We start from the raw sequence: 13,004 nt of genomic DNA, 5'->3' as shown, positions 1-13,004 counted from the left end.
TTGTTCTTTTGTTGCGGGTTAGGTTGTTGTAGCGACCGACTCAGATCGTGTACTTGATGCCGATACGATTTCTGATGATAACTCGTTGTATTCCAGTATGCTAATGTACACCAAAGTGTTTAATAAAGTTGTAAATAAATAAGTTTTGGGATGTACTTAGTATGAAAAAAAATTGGGTGTTACATTTATCCTGGTAAGACCATTGCACTATCTAATGTGAATATTGGCATCCTCGTTATAGACTTGAAGATGTAGATGTGTTTATTAGTGATGATTCCATCGATAGCGGTAGTAGTCAAGGCTTGTATGCTAAACATGGATTGGGCGGCTATGAGTCGCAGAGAAAATGGAAAATTCTTGAGCTTTCAAATTATGTGGGAGCTCAATAAGGGAAGTTTGTAAAAGAGTAAAGGTGTATATTATTTTGTGTGAGGACGTGGGCCATTTGGGTGGCAATTTTTTGGAGCTTCGCAAGAAGGTTGAAGTGAGGATAGTTCGTTTATTTCCATTTATGATGAGTTTTTGGGTACTCTGAATATTTGATTGTTCATGTACTACTTCGACATTCAAAGTATTATGTTTGGAATGGAAAAAAGTTTGGTTGATCGGTGATTGTTTGCGTACTTTGGGTTTTACGGTTCAGTTTCGGTACAGGTGCTGGTACTTTGGTGCCAATCACATTCTAAAACTAGTTTTCATGTGCAAAAGTTCATGTTTAAGGCTACATAACTCGAGCTTAAGTACAATAAAACAATACGTTCTTGATTATGAGATGAAGGTAAGAAAGAAAAGAACACATAGAAAAAAAAAGAATAAGCCCAATTTTAGTTCATATGATAACGTTATGAGTATTCAAATTTGAAGGAAAAATCCACACACGTATGGTAAGAAAAAGATGACTAAGTCTGAAAATGTAACATCCCAATTTTCAAGGCCAAAAATTTCATTTTTAATTAAGTAACTTATAAAATTGTTTACTAAAAAACATCATCGAATGACATCAAATCATAAAACCATAGTCATATGTCTCAACCATATCATCAAAATAGTAATAATGTCATAGTACAATCATGTGGAACTCAAAATGCAGAAATCATGTGTGTGCGTGTAACGCTCTGATCCGAATTGACTCCTAGTCTGAGGATGTGGATCGAAGGTTGGTCATTATAAGGATTATGACTCTTGGGAAGGTAAGATCTAGGCCCTTTTGGGTGCGGGTGATGTATTAGAAGTGATCCGGGTGTTCGTTTCGTGTTTTGGAGCCTAGGGGTATTTCGATAAAGTGGCAGTTCGGGCTTTTGTGGAAAATGGATTTTTGTTCGGAAGGTATTAAGAAAGGTTTGAGTTGTTAGAAGTGTAGGGCTTCTCGTCACCTTTCCGTGGATATAAGGATCGCCGGAATCGGGCTTGTAACGAAGAAGTTATGGCCTTCGGAAGTTTCGTGGTTTTCAGGCTTAGCGGAGTACACGGGGCATACACAAAGCGTACGCTGGGCGTACTAGTGAAGAAGGCAGTACGCTGGGCGTACTGACCAGGATGGTCGTGAAGGTTCCCAGGAGTACGCTGGGCGTACCATATGTACGTTGGCCGTACTCCAGTCAGATCAGAACCCTATTTTAGGGTCTTGGACCCTATTTAAGCTCCTTATCTCATAACCTAACCCTAATATCTTCAGCCTCCATCCCTCTAAACCCTAGAAATTGATCCTTAGCCTCCATTTGAGTGATTCTTGAGCTTTTTGGTGATTTAGTGGGTTTTTGGGTGCTTATTGTGGAAGAAGGAGTTCCTTGAGGAAGCATTGCTTGGCTTGAAGCTTGTGGATCCAAGCCCTAATCATATTGATCTAACTCTAGAAAGTATAAAGTTTGGATCTTGGTGGCTTTCTCATGTGGATCTAGTTGGGTTATGATTTGTTATGTTGGACCTTGAAGAAGAAGGAACTTAATGATCAAGCTATGGTTGGAGTCAAGCTTCTAGATCCAGAACCTTCATCAACTTTGCAAGCTTTTTGAGGTATCATTGATTTGGAAATGAAGAGCTCAGATTGATCGCATTGCACACACCTATGATTTCCGCAATGAATGATTTTGGGATAAACTCTGATAAATGTTTTACTTAATGATGAATTGAAATGTTTGTAATAAATGGTATAAATGTTTTAGCTATATTAAAAATGAAATTTTTACCCTTGATTTTTGGGTCGTTACAAGTTGGTATCAGAGCCTTGGTTTGAGGGATTCGGACATACTTTCGGGTGTGTCTGAACTCAAACTAAGGATCTGTTAAGTTTTCAAAAGGAAAGATGTTTTAAGTAAAGAATTTTTAAGACAAGAAAGGGTGTGGTGCATGTAATCAGCCGAGCTGGAGTAAGTTTCCCTAGAATACCCACATTTGTTATCTGTTATGATTTGATTATGAATTTGTGAATCGCATGCTAGTTAGGGCTAGGGGAGATGCCTGTATATGTTGTATGAGCGGGTAGACTTGCATGCTAGTGCTGAGTAGTCAGCAATAGGTTGGCCTGATATGTGGTGCTTGTAGCCATGAGGATATTGGATGTCATGCTGGAATGAGAATGATAATTGGTATTTGTAACTGCAATGTGTATGTTTTGAAAATTATATACGGTTAGGATCTTATAGCCTTAGAATATCTTATTTGACCTTATTTCCTGTGGTCTTAGAGTAGAGTCTATTATTCGACAGTCTATTAGATCCTGTTCTGTGTATAATTTGCATGCATAAGGCAGTCGGCAACGAGTATGGATGGATGTGGAGAGCATGAGTGGTGGTATGTGAGCCGAATGTTTGATAATAGTTCATGGGACGGAGACTACCCTAGGGTAAGCCTAGGATGAGATTAGTGACAGGTGTTACCTGCTTGGGGATTGTATGTGTGGATAGACTGACTTGTCTAGTGTATTCTGGTTAGATTTACCGATTACCTGAATGTTGCTTGCTTTGTGCTTTGTAGGACTTTTATTAATATGAGTTAGCTATTAAGTGAGTATGCTACGTCACATGTAGCACATAATGGATAATCTCAGAGTGATGGAATTGACCCTATTGCGCAGCTCTTGTATGAGTCCAACTGTTCTAGGGATGAGTCTTTTACTTGAAGGATTATCTGATCTCGACTACATGTGGCTATATTCATAAGGTAGCTAGTTGACATTAATGGGAATCTTTCAGCAGCTGAGGGAAGGATGAGGTTGGGAACCTAGGAAAGCCTAGGATATGCTCCAGTGAGCTTAGTGGGGCGGTTCGATGAAGTTGGGAACCTGGGGGGAGCCTAGGAGGTGCTACGGTAGAGATCGTCTTGCTGTTTAGCAAACATTTAGTATACCGATGGAGTAAGTGACTTAGAGTATTCGAGAGGATTGCTGAGGAAAGTATGGATAGGTGTGGAAGGTAGTATTGGGCCCGTACTACTGAAAGCACAGGATCCATACTCGAATCGGTAAGAGTCTTAGAGAATCCGAGAAGCTTATGGGAAGGAGAATTCTTGGTTATGCCTTGATCGTGAGAATAGTTGCTTTGCAGAATGAGGATGAGCACGTATGGGTAGGACCAAGGTTTGGTCCCAGCTCCGGTGGTAAGCCAGATAGTGGAAGGACTGTCAGAATTTTGAGTTCGCCTTGGATTAGGCGGCAAGGATTGTGTGATCTATTGCACATTCGGGATTGGAGAACAAGTCTCAGGGATAGTTTGTAACCCAGTTTAGAGCAAAGATTGCTCCAACTATTGCAGTGTAGCCGTGACGATTGAGCTAGTGAGTGGGTCAGGGTGTGAGACACTGAATGATATGGGTCCCAGAGCCCGAAGGCAGCAGATCGTTTTGGAGTACCTCGAGCAGGAAGGTTCGGGCATGTGCATTTAGTGGAAGGTCTTGGGAAGAGACCCAAGATGTGGGACAACATTTAAGAGGCCAGCAGGGCCGGAGTTAACGCAGTACGTGCGGGGAACCGTACGATGGGGTTTGTCGCTCCAGGGGTTAGGTTGCTACTGGTGTAGCAGGTTTGGCCACTTCTTCAGGGATTGCTCATAGGGAGCAAGCCTGTTATATTTTCGTTGTGTTCAGGTGGACGACAAGGAAATCGACTGTCTGACGATCAGGGAGGAGCAGTGAGTGCACCTGCTCCAGTTATTTTTGGGGTTGGTTCAAGGGCTTGAGCGAGGGAGTTATGACTAGTTTCAGTAGACTTAGTATTTATGTTTGGAAGAGCCATCGGGATTGCCTAGGGAAGAGAGAGTTTTGCTGAGGTCTGGTTAGACTATCCGTTCGTTGGACTCCGAGACCTGAGTGTGATATCAGGTTGAACAACTATAGTCATTGGCATTGTTGGGATTCAAGAAGTGTTAGCTGGTTTTCGGGAATCGTGTTGTTTTGGAAGGCTTATTCATGGTGTTAAAGCTTTGTTAAGCACTGGCGTCAGCAGATTGATCATTGGAACGAGAGAGAGTTTGGGAATCCTTCAATTCTCATAGGTTGAGCGGACTTAGTTGAATCTAAGTGGGGGAGAATTATTCAGATATCCAGGATAGAAGCGAGTGTAAGACAAGGATGTGTCTCACATTCCCCTTTGGGGGAGGAAAGTCGGCCTTAGGGGCTGACTGAATATAGGATATCGTGGATGAGAGTTTGGGAAACTCCCAAACATTTGGATCGTGTCCTTTGACGTCATATAGCAGGCTTTGGGGGAGGGAACCAGGTAGGGTTCCAGTCAGTGTTTGAGTTCAGTTAGGAGGATAGACCACGTGGGCGCTCAACGTTGAGATGTGTTTGGATTAATAGATTAGCGAGAGGGCTATGGTCAGTGGTCATGTGAGGGTGAAAGTGTTGTAAGACTACAGGGGAGCCGTAGCATTCAGTAGCAGTCGGATAGTGTGGAAAGTGTTGTAAGACTACGGGGGAACCATAGCATTCACTATTGGTCAGATAGTGTGGGAAGTGTTGTAAGACTGCGGGGGAGTCGTAGCATTCACTAGCAGTAGAGAGTGTTGTAAGACTGCGGGGGTGCCGTAGCGTTCACGAATTCTTCCAGGTGATTTGGTCTAGGGCAAGTTACTTCGCAGGATTGTGGGGGAGCCACAACTTAGTTAGGATAAGGGCCAGAGGTGATTGACCGATCAGTTATCTGGGGGCGAGCCCGGACGGTTAGGGGAATTTAGGACGGAACTGGTAGAGGCTGTTGAGTCGCAGGATCTCGTGGATAAGTGGTACGTGACGCAGGAGGGCTACGGCTGGGTAGTCCTGATATTTGATCTCTCGGGAACCTGATGGTTGGACCGGGTACGGGACTGATAGTCTCGGGAAATCGGCTAAGGGTATCTATTTATCAATCAAGAAAGGATTCTGAATCGGGGTTTGCACATATTCAGTACATGATTTTATTTCAGTGAGATGAGATTTGGGAGCATCAGGATGCTAAGGGCATCAAATGCAGGATACCATGGTAATGAATGGGTTTGGTTCGATGGTCGCTTAAGCCATCATGATATGTCTCGGGCTGGTTTCATCAGCAATGGGGCCACGACACGATGGGATCAGGAAATGGCAGGACATGGGAGACTGGGAATGAAGAAAGACTACCGTATTCAGGTAGCGCGCACTATTGTATTGGATTCAGTGGCGACGGGTTGTCAGGGTACGATGATTGGATGTGTCAGAAGAATTGACAGAGTCGGGAGTGGCGGTAGGGCAACTACGGCTAGACGAGGTCGCTTCAGAGGTCGCGCGGGGCGAGTGTGTGGTTGCTAGTCGGTTTAACAATCGGGAAGGCGTCCGGTGTTCCAGACAGATGGCAGACAGGTTGGGACCAGAGAGGTCCCCGAGTGTTCTCCAGGAAAGCAGCCATGTGGCAGCAAGAGGAGTAGGAGCGACTTCAGTCATTTGGGGTCTGTGTGTGGAATTGCTTGTTATTCGGTAGACGCAGTTGATCGGTGATTTTGCTCTTTAGGAAGCCTCAAGGTATTACGAGTGGGAAGTATTCTACCTAGGCTGGTTTATTATGAAATCAGTTCGATGTGGGCAGTCTGGCAGGGAGACAGACCATCTCGAACTTCAGAGTTTGGATGAAATAGATGTGATCGGGTTACAAGGAATTCGTTCATCTTTGGGTTCTAGAACCCTGCGAGGGTTGATTTTAGTTGCCTTGGGAAGGTTGTGGATTCTCGGGTTTGTGGCGGTATTGCTCAGGTTGTCTGGTATGACGGGGATATTAATGCATGATTTCGAGGACGAAATCTAATTTAAGTGGGGGAGAGTTGTAACGCTCTGTTCCGAATTGACTCCTAGTCTGAGGCTGTGGCTTGAAGGTCAGTCATTATAAGGATTATGACTCTTGGTAAGGTAAGATCTAGGCCCTTTTGGGTGCGGGTGATGTATTAAAAGTGATCCGGGTGTTCGGTTCGTGTTTTGGAGCCTAGGGGTATTTCAGTAAAGTGGCTGTTCGGGCTTTTGTGGAAAATGGATTTTTGTTCGGAAGGTCTTAAGAAAGGTTTGAGTTGTTAGAAGTGTAGGGCTTCTCGTCACCTTTCCGTGGATATAAGGATCGCCGGAATCGGGCTGTAACGAAGAAGTTATGGCCTTCGGAAGTTTCGTGGTTTTCAAGCTTAGCGGAGTACACTGGGTGTACACAAAGCGTACGCTGGGCGTAGTAGTGAAGAAGGCAGTACGCTGGGCGTACTGACCAGGATAGTCGCGAAGGTTCCCAGGAGTACGTTGGGCGTACCATATGTACACTGTCCGTACTCCAGTCAGATCAGAACCCTATTTTAGGGTCTTGGACCCTATTTAAGCTCCTTATCTCATAACCTAACCCTAATATCTTTAGCCTCCATCCCTCTAAACACTATAAATCGACCCTTAGCCTCCATTTGAATGATTCTTGAGCTTTTTGGTGATTTAGTGGGTTTTTGGGTGCTTATTGTGGAAGAAGGAGTTCCTTGAGGAAGCATTGCTTGGCTTGAAGCTTGTGGATCCAAGCCCTAATCATATTGATCTAACTTCAGAAAGTATAAAGTTTGGATCTTGGTGGCTTTCTCATGTAGATCTAGTTGGGTTATGATTTGTTATGTTGGACCTTGAAGAAGAAGGAACTTAGTGATCAAGCTATGGTTGGAGTCAAACTTCTAGATCCAGAACCTTCATCAACTTTGCAAGCTTTTGTAGGTGTCATTGATTTGGAAATGAAGAGCTCGGATTGATCGCATTGCACACACCTATGATTTCCGCAATGAATGATTTTGGGATAAACTCTGATAAATGTTTTACTTAATGATGAATTGAAATGTTTGGAATAAATGGTATAAATGTTTTAGCTATATTAAAAATAAAAATTTTACCCTTGATTTTTGGGTCGTTACAGTGCGATGCGTTGCTACCGTGTCGGCTCCTTCCCCTTCGCTGAAGAGGTACCTGAAACAAAACTGAAACTGTAAGCACGAAGCTTAGTGAGTTCCTCCATCATACCACATACCATACAACATACATACTGCTAAGCAATTCTGGGGTGCCTGACCTACCCATGTCAATCCATTATGGGGTGCTTGACTTACCCAGGTCAAGCCATTCTGGGGTGCTTGACTTACCAAGGTCAAGCCATTCTGGGGTGGTTGACTTACCCATCGGTTCATCTGAACCGGATACGTGGACTATTTCACCCCTACTACTACTACCATATAATAACATAGCATAAACATACTACCAGGCAATTATGGGGTGCCCGACCTACCCTTCGGTCCTTACGACCGTGACACGGGGACTTTCCCCCTACTACTACTATCACATATCATCATATCATGCTAACACATAAAACATATCAAGTAGTAGCAAACCTAGATATTATCACAAAGACAATCATCTAAACAAACAACTCCTACTAGTGGGCCGACATTGTGGTTGTAGATAATTTACCAAGTCCCTTCTACTGCTACTGCGCTCTACACTAATCTCATCCTAGGCTTACCATAGGGTAACTCTCTGACCTACTCTCCGCCATCAGCTGCATAAGGAATTCCTGCCACCCTTACCTAACTAGCTTGCGAATACCATCACATATCACTAAGACCAGATAATTCTTCGAATGAGAGATCCTGCCCTACAACGGTTGGACTCAAACAAGAGCTGTACAATAGGGCTAGACCTAACCTTCTGAAATGATTTAGTCCTTGCAATATGTAACTTAACGTATTCGTTTACTAGTTAGTTAAAGATAACTAGAATCCCTAAAGTACAAAGCAAGCAGCATTCGAGCATTGAGTAACCATACCAAGCATATCCTATTCAGGCCATCATTTTACTGACTAATCAGTTCTAGCATGTACCTCAATAAGCATATATAGCAGGCACATAAGGCATCTTCCTAGATCCTTAGCCCTAATCTAGTATGCAATTCTCATATACAGACAATAGGCATATAAGGCATCATTCCTAGATCCTTAGCCCTAATCTAGCATGCAGTTCTCATAAGCATATCATATCGTAACATAACATGTATGGGTATCTTGGGGAAAACTTACTTGAGCTCGGCCGGTCGCACACATCACACACCTTGTTCTTTCTCAAAACTCCTTATTTTAAATTTTTGAAAATTATTTCGTTGTAAAAATCTTTCAAACCCTAGATTTGAGTCCAGACACCCCCGATGGTGTATCCGAATCCCTCAAACGAAGGCTCTGATACCAACTTGTAACATCCCAATTTTCAAGGCCAAAAATTTCATTTTTAATTAACTTACAAAATTGTTTACTGAAAAACATCATCGAATCACATCAAATCATAAAACCATAGTCATATGTCTCAACCATATCATCAAAATAGTAATAATGTCAGAGTACAATCTCGTGGATCTCAAAATGCGGAAATCATGTGTGTGCGATGCGCTGCTACCGTGCCGACTCCTTCCCCTTTGCTGAAGAGGTACTTGAAACAAAACTGAAACAGTAAGCACGAAGCTTAGTGAGTTCCCCCATCATACCACATACCATACAACATACATATTGCCAGGAAATTCTGGGGTGCCTGACCTACCCATGTCAATCCATTCTGGGTGCTTGACTTACCCAGGTCAAGCCATTCTGGGGTGCTTGACTTACCCAGGTCAAGCCATTCTGGGGTGGTTGACTTACCCATCGGTTCATCTGAACCAGCTACGGGGACTATTTCACCCCCTACTACTACTACCATATAATAACATAGCATAAACATACTGTCAGGCAATTCTGGGGTGCCCGACCTACCCTTCGATCCTAACGACCGTGACACGGGGACTTTCCCCCTACTACTACTATCACATATCATCATATCATGCTAACACATAAAACATATCAAGTAGTAGAAAACCTAGATAATTATCACAAAGAAAATCATCTAAACAAACAACTCCTACTAGTAGGTCGGCATTGTGGTCGTAGACCCACCGCTACTGGAAGGTAACTCACCTAAATTTCGTGCCGAAATTGAACTGTCCTCGCTGCCGGGGTCAAACTCCTCACAAACTCCTACACATGACATTCTTCCTTAATTACTATCTCATACTGATGTGTGTGAAATGCACTGGTTTTAATCCTACTTTTGAGTTATAAATTAAGCACACAAAGGCAGTGAACCTGTCTTTTAGTGGTATAGTTGGGTAAGTAGAGTGTCGAACTCAGGGAACGGTAAATTAAAACTAAAGACTAATTTTATCTAAATTAAATAGTAAATATGGGTTTTCTCTAGTTTTACAAGACTAGAAACTTACTAATACTACTTAGGCTAAGAACTAGAAAAACAAAGATTTAACTGAATTTAATAATAAAAGGGACTTCTGTTTAGTTCAACTCAATTGATCCTATGGTTGATATTATGGTAATAGTGCAATGGATTAATTCTTCTATTGGCTACCGATTCAAGTGATTAGCCTTGCGTTCGCTACGATAATCCTTAGAAAACAAACTAACTCAAACAGTGATCAGTTGTCTAATTTAATTTAATTCACTAGATTATTTATTCGGGTTAATTTAGACTTATAATAGCTAACTAAATTGGTCCTTTAGTTAACCTCTTGCTGATGGTCATCAAACAAGCTCACACATGAATTTACCTAATTTTTCTTATTAATTCTAGTTTCACGTTCGTTAGTCCTAGACATATGATAAAGTGGTCACATAAACATATGGGGTTGATAATTAAAAGATGTTCATACTATTTAATTATCTTCCTATTAACAGAAAATTAGTTATCATTCACACACAAGGTTCTTTAACAAGCTAAAATTAACAAAATCACCAATATTTAATTAATCCTACCATTAATCAAACCATAATATCAATTTTGTATCCCCAAACAGAAGTTTAAGAGTTTTAGCTCATGATTGAGGTAATTAACAGCAATAAAACGAATTCTAATTGTCTAACCATAATTGAGAAACAATAGATTAAGTAGAATGATGAGAATGTGCCTCAAATCTTCTTCGGAATTGGATTCTAGGTTGTATCTTCGTTCTCTAGGGTTCTTCTGGCTCTTCAATCGCAGCTTGCTTCTCCCCAAAGGTTCCAGAAGTCCTTTAATCGGATTAAGACCCGCTATTTATAATTATCACAAAACAGGGGCTACTCGGCGAGTAAGTCGTGGACTCGCCGAGTACTAGTGTGAAATCCGTGTTCGGTAAGGAATCTTGACTTTTCTTTCGGGAACATTCTAATGAACTCGCCGAGTACATGTGTGGACTCGCCGAGTAGGTGTGTAGTTTTCCCTTTTTCTTCATTCTTTGGTCTCTAATTGCTTCTCCTTTTTTCCTTTCTGCTTCCAAGCATGTCTTTTGGACTGAAAACACAATATAAGCATTATTAAGTACCTTTTGTCCATATTATGCATATAATTAGCCAAAAATGAATAGAAATATATGTTAAACATATGATTAATTATGCACATATCAAAATACCCCACACTTGACTTTTGCTTGCCCCCAAGCAAAACTGAATTTTAACACATTAGAATCACATAGGACAACTCCAGTCAAACCCAGCCATTATGCCAAGACCGCAACGCGCACATTTGTGTCTAAAATTTTCCTAATAACCCCCCATACTCTAAATACTCACAATCCTCATAAACATTCGCCCACTCACCCCGAACTATGCTCATTTTATGCATCCCTCCGAATCCATCCTCAGAAAACCTCTTAACCTCAAGGTGTTTTTGGTTGAGTAACCCAAGCATACATAATCTAGATAATTACAATGTATGATACCACATTGGAGCTCTTTGGAATTCTTCATTTCTTTGGCATTTGATCTTTGATCTCTTTGAATTCACCACTTTGTTGTTTGGTTTTTGGTATCTTCAACTTTTTGAATTTCTTGGAATTTTTGATCTTCTAATTTCATATTTGACTTTGATGCTCCAAAAATTCTTCAAACTTTTCTTTTGTAATTCTCTCTTTTTTTTCATGTAACTCACTTTTTTTTTCACTCAGTACCTACATGCTTAAGCAGGGGCGCTCAACTTCAACCTTTATTGATTAATGATAACAATTTTCCTGGATACATTTCAAGTACACGATGCTAAACATATTGCATCCTTCGGGCTAAGCGAGGCTGTGTTTTTGTCCCATGATTTCACTAGAATAAGGGGGCCACAAATGCACTATAACGTATATAGGCTCAACTAAACATTTTGGTCTTCATACAATCATCCACACAATTCTAACATGGAATCCTAATTACTTTTTACCAAAATTTTCTAAATTAAATCCTAAGTAACATTTTTGGTATGCAATAGTGCAAAAAAAAAAATTTTAAAAATAGACCTAAATTATGATATTAGGATTCTAAATTTGCTAAGGTTCAACCAACCCCCTACCCCACACTTATTTCATGCAATGTCCCCATTGCATGCTATGCATGATAAAGAAAAATACTAAAGTATAGAGGGAATTGGAACAAACTCCCCTGGGATAGCAGTGGCGAGGCTGATCATCTTCAATTTAGCTCCATCTTTGAATGACTTTAAACATGGGAACAGCTCATCCATCTATTGGGTGTCATGTCGCGTGTGGTAGACTTGCAAATGACTCAAATATGTAGGATACAGCTCCTAGAAACCTCCAGCAATGATTCTCTATGAAAGAGTTGGATAAAACTCCAACAAACGTGCCCAAAACAACTCTGGAATCCGAAAAATGATGATGGACTCGGCGAGTAAGTCGTGTACTCGGCGAGTATGTTGCTAACTTGCAGAGAAGTCGTGTAATTGTCCATGCACTCGCCGAGTAGGATATGTGCACTCGGCGAGTAGGCGCTGAGTTTTCCTTTCGACGGAAGTGCTGGATTAGGGTAATTCAGTGACAAAGCTTGAACCTTTGATGAGTTTTTAAGTGTAAAGATCATACCTTTTCCCTTGAAAGTCGAGGATTAAGCCAAAAATCACAGAAATCGCTTGAAGAAGGCTGTGCACGGCGAGTGTGTGGGTAAAATGGGTAAAAACCCTTATTTCTCAGATTTTTATACCGTCAGTGTAAGTTGGCTATTCGCCGAGTAGAAAAGATCTACTCGCCGAGTACAAATGCTTTTACGCTGTTTTTTGGTTATTTAGACAAGCACTCGCCGAGTACTCGTACCTACTCGGCGAGTAAAGCTTGCAGTTTGACAAAAATTGAATTTTTTTTTTTAAAAAAAAATTTTAAAATTTTTAACCCACCACCCCACACTCTAGGCATTGCTTGCCCTCAAGCAATCATTTAGAACATATTTCCAGAAGAAGATAAATTAAAAAGATCCTAAGAAATTAAAAAGAAAGTAAAGGAAAAAGAAATGCAAACTCTAAACTCGGGTTGCCTCCCGGAAGCGCTTCTTTTTAAGGAGTCATTAGCTGGACTCCTCCCATTCTACGTGGCTGCAATCCCTTCCAACAACATCAACTCTTCCATGCCTTCATTCCTTGGAACTCCTTCTTCATACTTTTTGACTCTATGTCCATTGACCTTGAACGGGGTGCCATCTTTTGACAATAGCTCTATA

This window comes from Lactuca virosa, chromosome 8 (genome assembly GCF_052849685.1).
Source record: "Lactuca virosa cultivar CGN04683 chromosome 8, Lactuca_virosa_CGN04683_v6, whole genome shotgun sequence".
NCBI lineage: Eukaryota > Viridiplantae > Streptophyta > Magnoliopsida > Asterales > Asteraceae > Lactuca > Lactuca virosa.
Note: the sequence above shows the minus strand (reverse complement) of the source record.